The sequence below is a fragment of the Desmodus rotundus genome, chromosome 6, assembly GCF_022682495.2.
Source record: "Desmodus rotundus isolate HL8 chromosome 6, HLdesRot8A.1, whole genome shotgun sequence".
NCBI lineage: Eukaryota > Metazoa > Chordata > Mammalia > Chiroptera > Phyllostomidae > Desmodus > Desmodus rotundus.
This window is the reverse complement of record NC_071392.1, coordinates 73127992-73145436: the sequence shown is the minus strand read 5'-3', so window position 1 is coordinate 73145436 and position 17445 is coordinate 73127992.

Sequence of the window (17445 nt, the reverse complement as noted above, 5' to 3'; positions counted from 1 at the left end):
ACAAAATAAACTCGTAATTGTGTATTTGGTATATTCTACTGTGCCACGTAGCTCAGAACCAATAGCCATACCAAGAAGAGACTGTAAAATGTATTTTAATTTTTAAGTTGACAGTTTTCTTCATATTGGATATTATCAGTGATTTTTTAAGATTTTTACTTAATTTTAAGGAGTAAGTATCCACATTTGGTTTAGAAAAATGCCTGAATTTTATAAGCCTTGCATATCATTCAGAGAAAACTTCAAGTGTATTTTCATGTTTTCATTTACTAATCGGCTTTCACCAGGGTAATGGGATGTAACAGGGGCATTATGAGAGCAAAGCTGGCTCTCAGGCCAAAGGTGGGTTTTTTATTATTATTATCATTATCATCATCATCGTCATCATCATTATTTTATTATTACTTTTTTCTTTCAAGGTTTTAGGTAAAAATAAACTTGTGTATAATTCAAAATATTTCAGAATTGTTCTTCCTATTACAAACTTACCAATCAGTTTTCCTAAGTACTTTTATAAATAATTGATATTTGTTTTGAGTCCTACAATATCTTATTTTACTTATAATAGAGTTGAGTAATCGTTCACATATGCCAATCATCCTTTATAACACTATCTCAATGGGAAACTTTCTCCCTGATGGAACTATAACCCTCCCCAGGCAGTAGGAGAATAAACTCCCTCAGCCTCTTACAGTAGTAGCTGGAGAATTCTGACCCCCACTGCGGTTATTTTCTCAGGGATTTTGCTGAGGGCCCTGGAAGTGGTCATATGAGGCTGGGACAATGTGGGGAGGCATCCTTTAAAGAGAAGAATTTAGCATGTGCTAGTAGTGGTTTATAAGTCCCATGCTTTAAAATAAACTGCCTGCGTACTGTAGATAAGCAAATAAAAATTGCATGGAAAACATAGTATTATATTCTTGAGAATCGACCTTGTGTTTTATTCTGGCCAAGAAATGTCACATCTAATCTTAGCCATGCCAGAGAGAATGCTAAAAATGCAGCCCAAGGTAATATTCAGCAAATGTCACTAGTATAAGATGAGCAATATATTAATGTGACCTTGAGCCAAATCTGACCTCAATTTTTACAAGGTTTTAGCTTATATGAGTTAATATTTAAAGGTGTCTAAATCGATGATGGCTGATCTGTCACAAACTAATTTTTTTGTTAAGAAAAAAATACTTATAAATTTAAACTTAAAGGATGACCCACTGAATAACTTAATTTTTAGTGTTTATCAGAAATTTTTACAAAAAAAAAGTGTGGCATATCAGATGAAGAAGATTTTACATTCTAATTTGAATTAAGTACCATATTACAGGAACTCTCACTAGGAATGAAAGTTAGTGTCTTTCACACTTTTTTCTTCTTAACTTTATGTTCTCTATTATTTACCTACTATGGTGTACAAGAATATTAACAATTTTCTAAATGATATTAGCCAACACTGATATGTATTCAGTAGCATGTGGAAAAAATGGTATTCCTAAACTCTATTATGCAACCATACCAATTTTCTCATTTCATTTATCTTCTTTCTTTTAATGTCAGTATTTCCATCTATCATTTAGAAAAAATTGCTAAAAATAAGAGTGAAGTTGCATGAAAGAATAATTGAGAAATAATAACAAATTGTAGAATACTCTAATCATATATAATAGTCTTTAGAAATGATTCATTTTGCTTTTATTATGGCTCTCCTTTGATAAAAGTCCAGAATAATGACAAAAATGACCACAACAAGAAGAAAAGGTTTCCTGAAGAAGAAATTATGTCTGCGAATATCCTGAACCTGCCAGCTGTCACCCTTGGAAAGTGTCGTGTTGCGGGCATAGTAGCAACAAGCAGAACAATAGCTGTTTTATATGTCTATATTCTATTTTAGCTTTTTTCTCTTCAAATTGTTTGTAGCATAACCTTTAATGATGTTATTGCTTTTGTGTGCCATTATTGCATCATTTAATTTAACCCTTTACCGGGACAGTCAGAATATTTTTCTCTGTGTTGGACTCAGTGTATTGCCAATGTAAAGTCTCATATATTTTGACTCAGATATCTGCTTTCAGAGTGATGAGGATAGAGAAAAAGAAATTTGACCTATTAAATACATCTTTTCTAATTACCTACTGCTTAATTAAGTAGTTTCAGGAAAGCTAACTCAGACAAATAACTTGGTACAATCAAGAAGACCGGTGAGAATTGGGACCTATGAATATATAAGAATTGATCATATAAATATTTGCAAGTATGGGTGATGTAGTTATGGAAAACAGGGAAGACACATAATTGGTATAATGTTTAAGTTTTTGAAATAAGCAAGAGATCATTTACCAACAAAATTACTCCCATTAGGGATGTTCAGTAGAATATAGGCTGGTGTATGAAAGGTAATAAAAATTATTAGTGTTACAGTATAATTTTGAAAGTTAAGAGTATAACTCTCATACAAAGGTAAAACGAACAAGTCAAGGGTTGTACTCAAGTCATTAACCAATAAGGGAACCAGTAAGATGTTAAAACTAGTACAAAGAGCATTTGAAAAGCTAGAAATATATATACGGGTAAATCAAAGGGTTGGCTACAAAACTAGTTTGGTGTTACAGTATAATAAGTCATAAACATTGAGGCTATTCTATTAGATGGACATTATCTGAATGTTTGAATGTACTGGATAAAAATCAACAAATTAACCCCTGTACCTACAGAACTACAAAGTAGCCATGCTGATAGAACTTCAAGTGCAGCCCCAATACCAAACGAATAACCTTTACTATCTTTTGCCTATTTCCAGGTGTCGAATAATTTTTCTGATGATGTTTCATTTGTTTTACTTCCCTTAATTTCAAGCATTACATCATCAGTATTTGAAGAAGAAAGATCACAAATACAATTAAAATCATGTTAAGATAGTCCAAGCTAGTAACCAAAGGGCTCTGGGACGGGTCTGTGTTTTGATTTTTCTCTCCTACCTTAACTCTTTACTATCCAGTTTAGAGGCTGGACTGAATAATATGGAGGATAAATGTGAACAAATGGGTAGGTAGCTGCCTGCAGCTGAGAGTTTCCTATCTGGCAGTTCCAGAATAATCTGTGAAAATGTGGCTTCTTCCCCTCACCTGCAGGTACTATCATTTCTAGTGCGTATTTTCTTTCCTTTTTTGTACCTTTTACTCAAAAAGAAAAATTCGCTTTTTAAGGGTATCCCTGATAATGGCAAACCATGGACAGGTTGCCCCATCTCTATGCCTATCTTCTATTTTTCACTGGCTATTAAACCTGTCCCATCCCCCAAAACCCCTTTCTCGGATCCTGCCACTGGCACCTTCCAGGCAGGAGAAGCAAGACTAAAAGTCTTCATCAAAGGTCAGGAGTGGAGAGGGTCACGTGTGATAAATGGAGCTCTGCTTTTGCACAAATACCCTGGAACGTCAGACCCTCATCCACCCCTCACTTGCCTCTGGCACTCTAGGCTCTGCAGAGCAGGTCAATGGTGAGTATGGGGCCATGGGGCTCGCTGTATGGAACTCAATTTCTGAATGAAGTACTAGAAGCATTGGAGCTCCGTGGTCCCTTTTGAGAATCTTTACTGATCTAGAAAGAGGAAGAAGTGGTAGTCTGTATGTATAAGGCAAAATTATAACATTGAGAAAATTTGCTTTTTATATTTATTTTCTCATAATATCCTTGAATTTTTTTATACCTTTTGATGATGTCAGCAAGGTGACCAATATCCTCAGTATCTAGGTCCTCAGAGACCTGCTTTTCCCTTTTTCCATTTTTTGGACTCACTAATGCTTTCCTGTGTGCCAAGACCTCAATTCCAAATTGCTTTTCTGTGTTAAAGTTGTCCATACCCCCAATACACACAGATGTCAAAGAGGCATATCAAAGGCCCTTAGGGAACTACTGCAGCTGGATTTTAAGCAATAAACCACATAATTAAGATATTTAAATTATTAATTTTACTCAGAAATTATTTTTTGAAGACCTTCTATGTAGCAGATATAGATGCTGAGAATATAACAGTAAAAAAAAACAATAAACCAGAAAACCCCAACTCTCCTGGCATTTATATTTCTGTAGGAAAGATAAATAGTAAATAAGATAAATATATGAATATAGGGTAGGGTAGGTAATAACTGTTGAGAAGAGAAAAAATAAATCAGAGAAAGTGAATAGGAAATGGTTAAGAGGTAGCATCCGTAGAGTGCAGGGTTCCAATTTTATGTAGAGTGGTTAGGGAAGATGATATTTGATTAAAGGCACACATAAAATGAGGGATTGTTCTATGCAGTGTCCTGGGGAGAATTCTAGGCAAAGGAACAGCAAGGAGACATGAGTCCTGAGGTAGGAGCATGCCTAGACCAGGGTAAGGCAAAGGATGTGGGGTAGGGTAGAGTGTAAGATCTTAGAGAGTCTTGTAGGTCATTGAAAGAACTGTACATTTGACCCTGAGTGACGGAAGACCCTTAAGGATTTTGAGCAAAGGAGTAGCATATGGGTCTCAATTTTAACTGGGTCTGTCTAACTGCTGTAAGGAGAGGAGATTCACCACAAGGAGACAATGGCCATGGCACAGACACCAGTTATAAGACTCTTGGATGATCCTGGGTAGAGATGACCAGGAACTGGGCTGATTAAAGCAGGGGAGCTGGTGAAAAGTGGTCATACACTATGTACATTTTGACAGAATGTCTTACTAACTTGCTGACAGATTACATGGACACAGAGGGAAAGCTGATTCCAAGGTTTTTGTCCTGAGTAACTGGAAGGGTGGCGTTGCTATTTACTGAGATGGGGGGGACTGAGAAGAGCGAATTGAGGAAAACATAATTCATACAAAAGTATGAATGTCCAATATCTCTTCCCACTTGAGCTCATTAATTTGCATTTTTAAAGATATATGGATAATTAATTGGAGTAACTCTGGAAATCTTGAGATGAATTTGGGGACAGGAAATACTATGAGAATGAGAGTTTGTTCCCTGTGAGACATTTTCAGCAGGGTCTTGGACCATCTCCCGTTGTCACTGAACCCTTCTCTCTTCTCTCAACTCCTTCCAGACCAAATCCTGAGCTATTTTTTTTAACTCCTTCTTATCTCTACAGCACTGATCCACCTATCTCAGTTATCCTGTGGCCATTTTTAAATTCTTCTGATTGTTGTGGTTGTTGATATTGTGTTGGTTTCCCCAAGGAATGACCTGTGAGTCTTTGAATCAACTTTAATCCCTAACATTCGATTTCCTTGGCTTCTGAAATCTTTAAAACTAAATAATGTTCCTCAGAATATACCCTAGAAAAATTATCCTTATCCCCAATGTTTTATCCCAATCAAGAATCTCTTTTTGTCCAATAGAGTCAGTTACCTTCTCAAGAAGCATAACTATGTGCCTGAAATATTGAGTAAGTAAATAAAGGGGCAGTGCCTGAAATCATAAACATAATCTGCAAAAGCACACTACTTTGGTTATGTTGCCTTCTAGTATAACAGCTCCCTAGATCTCAAGGGATTGCCTTTTATTCCCCAATCATTATTTCATTCCTTCAATCATTTTTTCATTCTTTCTTTTTTCTAAAATTCTCACCCAAGGATATGTTTTTTATTGATTTTAGAGAGAGAGGGAGGAAGAGAGAGGGAAGGAAAGAAACACTGGTATGAGAAACATCAATCGGTTGCCTCCTGTACGCACCCCAAATCCACACCCTAAGTATGTGCCCAAATTTTTTTTTAAAAAAGAAGTGAAAACTACATCCGGTTTGAGAACCCACAACCTGTTGGTGTGTAGGACCCCTCCAACCAGCTGAGCCACTCATCAAGGGCCTTTATTCTTTCCGTAAGAGCAATGTGAAAAGTCATACATTAATTTTTGTGCAAAGATACAAAAAGCTTACTAATGGGGCGAAATAATGACACCTAATTATAATAATTATAATAAATATAATATAAATCATAATGGTTAAGATTACGAGGCTCCTTTTTTATGTCAACTTGCTAAATGTTATACTGGAGTAATTCTTGCAACAGCTTCATGCAGCAGGTACTATTATTATTCCTGTTTGTAGATGGCAAAATAAAGACGAAGACTGCTCAGCCAGCTTGCTGGAGATCATACGGCAGCTAGGTGTGGAGCTTGTACCGAGCTGCAGTAGCAGACAGAGCCAGAAAAGAAAACTCTGTGGTGAGCTGGGAAAATGAGGCACAAGCTATGAAAGCAGTTCCTAGAATCCTTTGATTTGGTTTCTGATATCAGTGTGTTCATGCATTGTCTGTCCCATAGAGCTATCCAACCTTCTTACCTTTGGGAAATATAGTTAGATGGAGAAATATTCTTTGGATAAATTCAAGCTGGTGTCAAGTTTTTGTTTGACTGAGTTTTCATGCTTATTCTGAATTCCTTGTAATGTCAAGTTTTTAAAATATCCATGCACATCACAAGACCAGATACAGAATGGAGGTCTTTTTTTTCATGGTCCATGATTTATCTCATTTGAAATTTTTCAAATACTATGAAATAAATCAGAAAGAAAATGATAAGACCACTTGAGAGACTTATTTACAACTTAGTAATAAATTCATGTGTCGAACTAGTTTCATAATTCACTATATTTAAGGTAACTTTACTCAGAAGTTCAGTAGTATCATTTTCAAATGTATTCTTATTATACCCTTAGGATAGCAAGCCATGACTGTTTCTTTCATGCACAGGTAATTTCTTAGGTAACCAGTGCATGATCTCCTTCAGAAGATACAGACATTGTTATCATGTCTCCTAGAAAAAATGGATCAAAACTGAAGATGATTAAAGTTCAGTGTCAAACCCCCAACCAATAATTGAGCCAAGGATGGAACCTTACAGTACACAATGCTGGGCTACTCCCTTCTCTCTCAGACCACACTGACCCAGCAGCCATCATCATTCTGTCTAGAACACTGTTATTACCTACTGGCTGTTTACTGGGCCCATAGCCTTAGTGTTGCTGTTAGCAGAAGTTGTCTTCATTCTTGAAGTCCATTACAATGGAAACTCCTGGCAGAACAAAGGGGCAGAATTGGTGGAGATGTTGCTGTATTTTTACCAGCAGATCCAAATCTTCTAGGTCAGAGAGGAGAGAGGTATTTGGATATTCAGCTGACAATCACCTTTACTGTTGCTGTAGTGGATCCAGGAATCAATTTAGGAAAAAAGGTTTTCTAGGTGTTTTAAAGTTTTACCCATCTAAGTCCTATCCAGTCCTCCCTCATCACCTCTACCCCACCAACTCTGTCCTTCCTCCTCTCCCTCCCTCTCTAACATTTGTGATGATTTTTAAGAAGCAAAAACTAGCTGTGGCTGGTGTGGCTCAATGGATGAGCACCAGTCTGCAAACCAAAGTGTTGCTAGTTCCATTCCCAGTCAGGGCATATGCCTGGATTGTGGGCCAGGTCCCCAGTAGGGGGCACACAAGAGGCAACCACACATTAATGTTTCTCTCCCTCTCTTTCTCCCTCCCTTCCCCTCTCTCTAAAAATAAATAAAATAAAATCTTTCAAAAATGTTTAAAAAAGAAGTGAAAACTACATCCAGTTTGAGTTATGTAAAATGAAAATTTCCAATGCTAAAATCAGTGTACCTATGCATTCATGCATTGTAGCTGGGCTTGGAGAACATGTGTATTCTGTCAGCAGGATCTGAAATCTGAAATAGATTTTTAAGGGGCCCTGGGGCTTCTGGATGGGCACAGTAGTCCATAATGACTTTATGGAGTAGATCAGTAAACCAGAACACAGAAGGATTTATGTGATAGGTCTTAACTGTTATAAAAAAGCTATAATAGCCTACTGTAGGAAAAACCTCACTTTTCACTTTTCAGAAAGTACCTAAATACCAATTTACACAGTAAGGATTTTTAGCAATGGCAGCTGTTTTCAATAGAGGAGGTATTTTTTCACTAGTAGTCAATAAGAAAAATTTCGCACCTTCACTGTATTTAATTTTTAATTTTATTGACTATATAGTATTAAATACAATTACCATATTTATGGATCTCATTCTGCTTTCAGAATATGAAAATGGTATAGTTAATGTGAATAATAAAGAGAAAATGTCTTCTTAGTGTATTCCTTATTGCTATCAGCTTTAGAAATTCACATGTTAAAATATATTTTAACTTAATTTTCACCATTCATACATGATAATGATTCCTTCTTTCAATCGTTATATGAAATGACTCAAGCTCTATTAAGCTAAATACATACTTTAAATCATTTTGAATATTCGGGGATAACAAAATTTAGCCACACTATGGAATTGAAATATTTGATGATGGTATTTTATTTGGAGACTGTACACAGGTCATTAGCAGGCCTACATGATTAAAAAAACATATTTTTTAATGACTGGATAAAATTCATTTATTATTACCTAGAGTGAATACTTTTTAATGAAAAGTGTAACAGTAACGATTCAGAGTATATTCTAAAACTTATTTGAAAGCTTATTATTATTTGAAAGCTTAATTTAAATACTATGAGTTGGTATGGTTCTCCACTCCTAATGTGACTGGCATCATATTTTGAAGCATAAAAATACCAACCCCCCCCAAAAGCAGTAAGCAACTATCAATAAATGGTGATAATTTTCTAAATTAAGATATATACAGCCTATATAAATATGTGTGGGCATGTTATTTTACAAGATAGGTAAAAAGCAAACAGAAAGCTCAGTTCTCATGTTTTTACCACACCCAACTAGCATTCCACCATGTGCAGCATCATAGAAGGACCGTTTAAGAACTAGGTCTTTAAATTATATATATATATAAAATCTGTAAGCCTAAAATTAGTTCAAAATAAAGGTGTTTAAAAATCCATAAATCTTCCCCACCTCTCTTCTTTGATTAGTGTCTGTAGGTCTGAGAAGTTCATATTAAAGGTAAAGCAGGACACACATTTCAGAAACCAACTACAATGAAAACACATTAAGCATCATTTGAATCCAGTATTTCTTTAAGGCTGGGCTGAACACCACTTGCGTGAGGGTCCATAGGGATGTGGTCTAAACTCTAGATTATAAAACTCTGCTTGAGGCTCACTGAATTAGAATTTCAAGGTATGAGGCTTGAGAACCTGCATTTTTAAATGAGTGCTTGTGATAATCTGGTGCTCAACAAGTTTGGGAACCACTGGGTTGGAGGCAAGAGTTGGGAGAACTTTCTACTATAAATGGTTCATCATATACAATGAATTTCAAGGACAGTTTTTATAGTCAAATTTTATTTTTAACCCTATTTTTATAGGTTCTTTTTATGTCAGTATGATGGCTTATATGTATATGAAGGTTTTAGCTAGGAAATTGTTGTAAAAATTTAAATAGCTTGACCATTATCACTCCTATCTGATATAAAGACTCTACCTTGGCTTTTTCTTTGATCCAAATGAAAAGTCTATACCATACAGGAGTTATTTACTTTTCCCCACTACATAAGTACCAGGGCCAATAACATCAGCTTTTCAGTCTGGCAAATTAGAGAAGAGTTTCCTTTGATCTCACTCTGCCCTTCCTCCAGCCCAATCCAATCAGTAGAGGTGCATTTAAACATGTGTGTGGACAGTGGGGTCAATCCCCTACCAACACGTTGTCTTCTATCTCCAGCAAGGAGTGTAAATTAAATAGATTATCAGGTCATGGGTTCCCAGGGAGTAAATATGGCTTGCAAAATCTGTTAAATTCTAACTATTGGCTATCACCATAATATTAAATGAGTCCATTTTATGGACATTACAAACTATTCTTTAAGATTCATAAAAATGTTGACCCATGTGCAAACCTAACTTCAATGACATCTCTGTTCTTGGTCCACATTACTTCCTCATATTATAAATTTGGGTTTTTTTTTAATGGTCTATGGAATGCATTTTTGCACAAATAAAAAAAGAGACTGATGTGCTCATGATGTGTTTTTCCAGAAAGCACCTTGGCTCTCCATGACACAACAGTAGCTCTCTCTATTGAGAGTCAGACCTCCATAAACCCTCTTAAAGAGGGGCCTCTTTTCTCGTTGGTAGTTGGATAATGGTGTGTGGCTTGGCGTGTCACTGTCTGTCTTTTCTCAAAAATGCTAACAGCTGTCTTTTCACTTAGGTGACAATATGCAGTAACTCAATGGATCTCATTCAGCATTAGAATAAGCATGGTTTTCAGAACAGGAGAGAAAGCGTTTGTCACATCTTATATTGATTAGATCAAATCTCTAGGTTTATATCTAGGGTCATAGTTAAAGAGAGAGAGGGACAAACTGGAGTATAATCAAATGAACATGAATTGAAATCATTATACTGTAGGACACTTTGAAAAAGAAAAAAATAACTACATATTTTAGGTGAGAAAAGAAGATTTAAGTAAAAAGTAAAAAGTAGGCTAACTGATGCTAGATACACAGGCTGTCCTTAGAAGAAAGAAAGAAGTTACCAAGATTTTCAAGGCAGATTTAAACTGACGTGCAATACAAAAACTTTGTAATGGAAGTTGTATAACCATCTCTCAGAAATTGTGTGCAGAAGTTTCTTGCTTTAAATCATAAAGTGTGACTAGATGACCCTTTAGATTATTCTGGCAATTATGGGCCAAGTACCTACAATATGCCAGTCTCCCTGCCAAGGGCTGCAAAGATCAGAGAAGAATGAAGACACCATCTGTGCTCTCAACTGTGATGGATGTTAGAGAAAAAGCTTTAAAAAATCCTGTGGGGTTTCCAAGTTGGGCAGTATTTCATCTCTAAGAATCTTTGATTTGTGAGGGCCTTTGAGATTTATCATATGGTTATTAATGTGCCATTGAGTATAAGATAAAACAAGGATTCAAAAGTTGTCAGCTTTAAATAACCTGAAACCAAATCATCCTGGGTAGCAGAGAAGTCCCCTGTGACTCTAGTAACTGCACCTTGACCACAGAGACCGGTACAGGTGATGATGGGAGATTGTAGGAAGTTTCCAAAGAACAATAAAAAATTAATCTGCTCAGGATGACTAGTCCTATTTCAGTCTGAAGCAGGTCTCTTTCAGGTATACAAATGTATAGTTCTCTGATAAATAAAAGCAGTGTGAAGATGCAAATATGAGCACATTAAAACTAATTTAAAAATCTCATTGATCTGTGTTTTAACAGAAAACCATATCAATTACCTTAGTTTTCTGAATCTCAGGTTACTATAAGTTTTGGATTTCTGGAAAATATGATATTTAAATGGTTTGCTTTTATGTTTTGTTTTGTCTTGGTTTCTTTTCATTTTTTTTTTAACTCCATGCCTGTTGTTTCTGTATAAAACATCGTGGAATGTTTTTGGACACCATCATGTGGCTTTTAGTAAATGGGTAGCACTAACCCATGGAAAGCCAGAAAAGAGGGAAATAAAAGAAAACTTACCTCAACCCCCCTATCTTTCTGCCCTAACTTTCCTGTGGATGCCTCCTACAGGTTGAACACAAGGGAGTTCCTTGGTGGCTTCTGTGTGGGTTAGCCTACCAAGCACAGAGTGTATAAGGACAGAAAGTGCTTCTAGAGAGACAAATGGAATAGATCAGGAACACGTGTCTGTGTACAAGGCTCTCTTCTGTATATCTGGGGTACAATGATAAAGGGAACAGTTTCTGTCCTCCAAGAACTCAAACAAGTAAATAGGTAACTACAGAGTGGTGTGGTGGGCATTATGTTGGAAGCAACCAGGGGGGATCTGGGAACATATTGGAAGGGCCTGACCAACAGCTGCCTCTTTCTCTTCTGGACTGTCAGCACTTACAGACAGTCACACGTGCCATGAAGACGGGACAGAATACGGGGAAATACACAGAGTAGCACAGAGTTCCTAGGACCCATTTACGCTCTCACAAGGCTCCACATCCAGGGAGAGTTTTCTGAATACAGCGATTATATATACAAGAGGAAAATATAAGTTAAACGATTTAAAAGTTGAAATTTAATAGCTCATGCCTAAAGCAACTTAAAAAAAAATAACAGCAAAAAGTGACAGGAAAAAGAAAATGTTTTGTTATTCCACGAGTCAAGTAGAAGTTGACAAATTTACCAGAAAGAAAGTTTCACTATCTTTTAGGTTAGGAGATGACCAAGACATATTTCATACAGCAGAATTTTGGTTTTGTTTTTATCTCTAAATCTTAGACCCCTGACCCCAGAAACACAAAAGCTCTGGATTCTGTGAGGCTACAAAATAACCACTTAGCCTTTGGGCCTTGACTGCTTTATCTGTACAATGGAAGTAATAAGACTTTCCATCTCCTTCAAAAGACCTCAATTGTGATAACTAATAAGACACTAATAATAAAATGTTTTGAGCTCCCTGGAGGTCAGCCACTAGCTAGGATAAAGTGGGTTATTATAACAGCACTTCTTGAGCTATTGGTACTTACAGCAACCCCCCCAAAAAATACATCATATCTTGTTGAAACTGCCCTTGGATAAGAAGAGTGTAATTATCCAAGGTTGAAACGGATTGCAGAGTTTCTGTGAACATCTGGACTTTTATAAAGTGTGTCTTTGAAGCCCTAAGATATGTGCACTATTAACCAAAGCAGACTGTTCTCACTGAAGAGGTAAGCGTAATACACTCTTCCTGTTTCTATAGTTTTTAAGTGTTGTGGTAAGGTCAAAAAGATAAAATTTCATTTCCCCTGCAATCTCAGCCACCAGCAATGCTGCCATTTTTAAGTGAGGGGGATGAAGATAGATTTTTCTCTTTTGGGGGGAGAATCGTTAGTGTCACCTAACTGAAAAAGAGGCAGCAAGCAGATGTGAAAACGGCACAGGCAAATCAATTTCAAACCCGACTATGCAGGTACGTGTGATATCAAATAAGTCTTCTGTGGTCCTTCATTCCTGAAACCAGACCCAGTGAGTCATACCCTGAGGGGGTGGGGGGGGTGAGGCCGGCTCATGTTGCTGTATTTTGAGAAAACCCCACGAGGGACCCGGATGAGCAGCCCATTCACAGATGACCCTGCAGGAGCAGGTGACCACCGCTTCCCAGAGCTAATTCTTCCTCTGTTTAGGAAATCATCTTAGGCAGCCTCACATCCTTTCTCCATAACCTCTTAAAACCCTCAAGTCAACCTCAGTTCTTCCGTGCTGAAGTAGGAAGCGTGCCGACCTATTATGGGGAACGCCACCATCTCAGGCTCTGCCTCTCCCCAAGGCACAGAAAAAATGGTGATGTCATAGGGACCAGTTCTGTTTTCTCATCTCTTACAGGCTCATTAAACTGAAGCAGTCGGTTGGCTTCTTTCTGTTTTAGCCAACATCTCCAACTCTGAAATACAGCTCAGAAAGTGGAAAGTTATAGGATCTTCAAGGTGGACTTCATGAAAGGGGGCAATGCAGAAAGAACAGAGAGTGGAAAAATAGAAGCAATATTTCGATTCTGTTCTTGGGTATCATTGAAAGATTATTTTATTTTCAATTTTTATTTACTGATTTTAGAGAGGAAGGGAGAGAGAGATTTGTTGTTTCACTTATTTATGCATTCATTGGTTGATTCCTTTGTGTGCTCTGATTAGGGATCGAACCGGCCTTTGGCATATGGGGACCATACTCTAACCAGCTTAGCTACCTGGCCAGAGCCCATGGAAGATTATTTCAAGGGCTGCATTTTGATCAGGCTTTTGTGAGGACAAGTTCATGCCCAGAAGTGCCGGATCTTGCCCTCAGCCATAGCTGCTTCTCTAAGAGTTCCCTGTATTCCTCTCTAAGAGTCGGGAATACAGACACATACACCATGTGCACACAAGATAGGGCTGACAAAGGAACCCAGAAAACATATCCTTACCAGCACAAGTTTGGACCCTAAATTCTGAAGCAAGACCTAAATTATGGTCCTCAGACCAGCATTATGAGCATCACCTGAAAACTTGTTAGAAAGGCAAATTCTTGGGCCCATCCCAGACCTACTAAGTCCAACATTATGGAATGGGGCCTGGCAGCCTGTTCAACAAGCCCTCCAGGTGATTCTGATGTGCTGCTGGAATTTAAGAACCACTGACTTAAAGGAACAACATAAACTATGGCCACCTGTTCTTCCCTCCCTGCTTTTCCCAAAGCCTATCTCAGGTCTCTTGTTTTTAATTCAGAAAGGGGGACGAGACAGATTCAAAGTTAGAGAAAAGTGAGTGAGAGAGAATAAGAGAAAGGACTTCCTTCCTGCCCCTGGAGGCTTGCTAGTTTGGACTGCCTGCGGGAAGGACCAAGAGAGCTTTCCAAAACAGAGCGATAGCTTTTGGATTAACAAAGAAAGTGCTTGGATGGAGACAGACACATCTCTAAAAGCTAGACTCACCATTGTGCTTGGTTCAACAGCATTTTTGAAAAACTTTGCGGACCCTCTTTATATCGCTAATGTTTTCATTTATAATGATACATAAATGAGACACCATAGTCTTTAAGTGTTTAGGGCTTTTAAATATCTCAATCCTGTCCTAGAATAGAAGTGAGAGGAAAGAAAATACAGGGAGTGCACTGGAGGTGGGGGGGTGGGCAAGAGCTGGCCAGAACCTCTCTTCCCTCTGGGCATCAGGCATTGAATGCCTCCTTACAAAGCTGGTTCTGTGGATATTAACAAATATATATGCTGTTACCATTATCTTTTGCTCTGCATTCACTGATTAGTTCTTTAATCTGTATTCTCAACCATAAATAACAGGATCTCATTGGTTAGGGAGGTTCTCACTAGGAATTGCTGTTATCCTTGGGGAGGATTGAGAGGCATGAGAGAAGGTCTCGAGCTCCCCCTAGAGGTGGGACCTCTTACACACTCAGGCAACTGTTTTCACAGGTTTCTCTCTTGTTAGTCCAGCACAGGAAAGTGAGGTTCAACACTCCCCAGTAAACTGTTCAAAGTGATATAGCTTGTGACATTGCCAAAACAGTGCTATTTCCCAGCCACAGCCAGAGGTAGCCATTCAATTTTAAATTAACTGACGTTAAAGATTCAGTTCCTCAGACGCACTAGTCACACTTAAAATGCTTAGCAGCCACGTGACTAATGGCTGCAAAACTGGACAGTGCAGGTGGAGAACATCATCCCGTAGCTGGAGGTGGCAAGGGAGCATTGGGGGTGAGGGTGTGGCAATAACTAATGTGAATATGAATATGTCCCGCACTAGGGAGGTGACACCACAACATAGATGCCACTTGGTGGACTCAGACAAGGAACAAACGCTTCTGAGTCAAAGGTCAATGAAAGGGGAAACGCATACTGCACCCTAGGCCCGTAGATATTTCAGAGACACGGCTTTGTAATCAGAGTCCTCCGTGATCAACTGCTTCCCTACGCTGCAGGCTTTGGCCTTATTATCATCATCCACGAGGGCCACCAACCCCATCCCTATGCTACTCTACATATTTTCTTTGACTTTGTAATCCGAGACCCTGATCACAGGCAAACTCAATTAAACAAACGTACCTAGTAACAGCCTTAAATGTCTATTCACCTAAAGCTTACTTATTATGCTCCCTCTGTCCCCAGTCATTGTTCCAGTTCACTTTGCAGAGCAGGACCCATTGGCCTAAAGTACAGGGAATGTCAGCATGTCATCCAAGCCCCTTCCCCACCCGTGACTGAGTAGGGGTCAATTTTATATGTAGAAGAGTAAGAGAAAGTCATTTAGCAAATACCAGTTGCTGCCCTGGCAGCTTTTTATTTTACTTTATTTTATTTTATTTGTCTTTGCTTATTTGGCTCAAAGGCCTTTTATGAGCTCCACCAGTCCAGTCCAATTTGGGTGATCTGCTCCTGGAACAGGGTGATTTTGAAGCATTCTAACAGTGCTCTATTTCTGAGTTTACTGATCAGCAACTCTGGATCTCGAAAGAGTGAAGGGCAGTTTTCCCTGTAAATGTTAACTGTTTTGGGGGAAAAAATCTGTAATCATATAAAAGGGATGGTTATAAAATTATAAAATTGAATTCTCAAGTCACACACCCAACCCATCTCATTTACTTATAGCTGTATCTTATAGATACACAACATACTGTCCGTGTCAAATTTATGTTACTTGTCATTCATGTAAAGTACAATAGAATTTAACAGCATGGTTCAGAAGATTATTAGATAAAAATGAAAATTCCTTGATCTTTTGTAAAACAAAAATCAACTAGTTTTTAAATGTAATAGATAAAACAGAGCAACAACGACGTACAAGTTAGGGTGTATTTCTGTACATAAATATTGAGTAAAAGCAGGCACATACATAGTAAGAGTCCTCCAAATTCTACTAATTAGAAGACAGGATAATCAAATGTTGGAGAAAACGTGAATTATAGAATACTTTAAGAACATAGGCTTGTTCCACTCAGAGAAATAACAACAACAATAATGACAACAAAACTAAATGCTCACAAGACATTTTCAGGTACTGATTGGCCTTTTTTTTTTAATCAGAAGATTTTACTGCAAAATGAACAGAAGAGTGTTTCACTGGGCATGAGGTAGAGGGCTAAATCAAATGACCTTTCAGCATCACTTTAGGCCATGACCTCATGATCTGGAAGCAGCAGTATCTAGTTACATAAAGCCGATTAATGTAATAAGGTACTTAAAAATATTTCTTTCAAGTAGGTTAGGCATATTTTCTGATAGTCTTTATATTTTGCTTTTTGAGAGGTCACATAACACTGAACTATATAAAGACCAGGCCAAATTATAATAGCCCGCATTAATGGGATCTGAATTGATACTATTCTTCTCTGATAAATACCTTCAGTATGCACACTTGTGAGAGAAAAATGGGGTGAGTTCCAGTTCTGTCTCAAGTGCCTGTTTCACTGTTTTCACAACCTCCCTGAGCTCTGTGAGGAGTTTCAGACATATTATCTCTGAGAGGCCTTCTTTCTCTAATCTCTATGGCTATGTGCAGTTTTAGTTTCCTTGCAATGTATACAAAACATATGCCATTAATCCAAAGGAGTGGAGGGATTAGAGTCCATTTCTTATCGAATTGATTTGTTACTTCTTCAGATCTAAAGAAAAAAGTTTTGTATCTTGTTTTCTATCAATGAGGTGACTAAAAATCTCTTATAATAATTTTTATACCTAATTTGAAAAGTGATTTTATATGGTCTCTTAATTTTATACTTCAAGAAAATAACAGTCCTGGATGGTGTGGCTCAGTTGGTGGGAGCATCATCCCATAGACCAATAGGTCATGTCGCTCTCTCTCTCTCTCTCTCTCTCTCTTTCCCTCTTCCCTCAAAAAATACCCTAAGGTGAGGATTAAAAAAATAACATAAAAAATTCTGCAATGCTCTCATTTCAATTGTTTTGCTGTTGATCCAAATGTATTTTGTGGTAATAACAAGATGCCAAGGACCTTTCAGCAGACATGTTAGCCAAGTTGAATACTCCGAAAATGAATTTCCTGTGAAAATCTTAATGACAAGTGATGTGGTGGAACCT